A 2,799-nucleotide genomic window follows, 5' to 3' on the forward strand; every position below is an offset into this window, starting at 1 on the left:
GCTTTGGTAAAGTTTCTGTCTTGCTGTTGTTTGCCCTTGGGGCAGTTGGGTGAATGTTTCCAAAGGTGTGATCAGAGGATGGAGTGACAGGATGAAGTCTAAAGGATGTGGTAGAATTTTCCATAGTCTATCTCATTCACGCTGAGAGGCAGGACTGAGACTAATGATGTAGAAGAGATTACTGAGTGTGGGCTGTCTTAGGAGAAAACCATTAAATGTCTAGAGAAATTAGTTCAAGGCTGGAGACAGTGCCTGCTGTCATACTACCTTAAAGCCTCCCTTATTTTATGATGTTGAGTGCTCTCAGCTCCTGTTGGAATCATGCAAAATAAAGAAATCAAGGAAAAGAAGACCTGCAGAGGTACGAGTTTCTCAGTTGGTTATAATGTCCTTCATCTGAGGCAGCTAATCTGCTTGACAAAATGGTCTTTTCTTTTGAGGATTTCTGATTGAACACATGTTGTTTTGCAGACTGCATTCCAGGATTGACTTGGAAACACAGTTGGCTTGATTTTTTACCAGCTGCTTTCCTGCTGGAGATCTAGTTCCATGCTCTCCCTTTGGTTTCCCATAGCACATGACATCCCGATAGTAATTTCAAGCTGTTGTTCCCTACCTTAGACAATTCAACACACTCATTAATCATAGAAGGGAAGATTGCTTCCTGAAAAAGTAAAAGCTTGGCCCTGGAAATTGCAAAACCCACACATTTTTGAATATCAGCTATACAGCTGAGCAATAAAATATCCTTCCAGCTGACTGCTGGGATAGATTTCTATGTAAAATGTCTACAGAACGTAGTTCAAGTCAATTAGCTATCTCCAGCAAACACCAATGGAAGTTCTCCCAGTCTTCTGTGAAAAAGACCAATTTATTAAACTCCTGCACGAGCTGAGAATCTGGAGATTTGTACAGTTTTATGGAGAACTGTTCTATTATCTTTAAACTTCTATCCCTTGGACTATGATTCTATGAAAAGTCAGATGCCTCAGACTTCTCTGAATCCCTTGTGAGTCTGATGCAGTGAGTGCAGGGGTGAAGGTTCATTTTAGCACCTGTACAATCAGGCCCAAAATGTCAGGATGAGACATACACTGTTAAGCTTCTTGAGCAAGCAGCAGCCTTTGCCAAAGGAGACCCACCTACAGTTTAAGGTGCATGTAGTATAGACCAGGTAAAGTTAAGAAACACGTATCCAAGTTTGTTTCAAGTTGTTGCACACTGAATCTGTCCTTTAACTGGAGCAGTGTCTTCCAGCAGCAAACCTCCCCCCCCAAAACACCGCCACTCTTACCCAGCAAAAGCCTCAAATGCTCCAAGATTCTCTGATTGTTCAGTAAGAGATTGGTGAGAGAGAACCACAGGCCTTATTCCTCACTTACCTGGTATCGTCAGCGCCTAAGACATTGGACATAATGCTGTCAGACCAAAATGGCAGTTTATTTATCTTAAAGGGGTAAGAGATACCATGAAGGATGTTGAGGAATAATCAGAAGTCCACAGGACTAAGCCTACATATTTTTTGTCTGTGGGTGGTACCCATAACCCAAAAGTCCTATCCAGACGTCGTACGGAGCAGGACCCAGGAACAGGCTCCAATTTTATTATTTCCTTTAGTGGAAATGGGAGTTGGGAAGTTGGCTTTTTCTTAAGCTACCAAGAGGCAACACGAACATTGCTTTCATGTAACCTTCCTGTAATTTGCTTGGATTTGGGAAAGAGAAGAACAGAAGGGTTTTAAGGCTGAGATAGATGTATGAATAGTGAAAACTTGAAGTCTAAAATGTTCAGTTGGAAATTTTATCCCTAAATATGCATTTGTGCATGCTTAATATTCCTGTGTGGTCTGTATGCAGACTGAGGTCTGGGTTTATTTGCTATTTCTCTTTTAAAAGCCATGTTTCCTCGTTACAGAGGATACTGCACAAAATGGGGGGGAAATGGGATTTTTCCGAGCGATGATTTTTCACAGCAACAGGAGTACAAATGCAGCTTGAGAGCTATAAAGAATTAATCAGGTGCCAAAAATAGCTCGTGGATAATGAGCTTTTATTTCAGGCGGTGGGCACGCAGCCCATCTGTGTCTGCCATGTGGATGGGCCGTTCTGCAGCCGCTCATCCCACTCCTGCGGCATCGCCGCCCCATGGCCGTGCCCTCCCGGGGACCGGGGCACCCGGCGCCTGCTGCTGCCCGTTCTCCCTCCTGCCCCCCACCAGACAATGCCATGGCTTCTCACCTGGGGATTTCTGGGCGAAAAGGCATCTTCCCCGCACGGAGCAATGCCCTTTGCCTCCCCGGCGTGCTGTGAGGAGCCGGGGCTCAGGGAACCTGTTCCCCTCAGCTCCCCACGCACACAGCTCCAGGCTCCTCCTGACCCGAGGGGCCGCGGGGGTCCCACCGCGGAGCGGGCGCCATCCCTCAGCGGGGAGCGAGGGGCACAAGGCCGAGGCTTTCCCGAGGCCACGATGGTGCCCTGTGGTTCCCTCTGGAGGGAGCACCGTGATCCCGATGTCCCCAGGCCCAGCTGGCAGGAGGGGTGAGCTCCAGGGGGCCCGTGTAGGACAGAGGGAGGGAGGGAGGATGAGGGGCCCGGCCGAGGCCTCTGTAGTGTGGTGAGGAGGGTCCTGCCCTGCCTCGAGGGCCTCACACTGTGGTGCCCGGGGTCTAAGTGTTTTGTTTAATGGAGAAGAAGTGCTTTATGCAGTATAAAGGAACTCTTCTGAGGAAAAAAAAAAATTAAAACTAATTTTTTCTAGTAAATATGGGACAAGACAATTTACATGAGTATGTAGTGACAG

This window comes from Chamaea fasciata, unplaced genomic scaffold (genome assembly GCF_029207755.1).
Source record: "Chamaea fasciata isolate MVZ Bird 193981 ecotype frontalis unplaced genomic scaffold, bChaFas1.0.hap1 SCAF_10, whole genome shotgun sequence".
Lineage (NCBI taxonomy): Eukaryota > Metazoa > Chordata > Aves > Passeriformes > Sylviidae > Chamaea > Chamaea fasciata.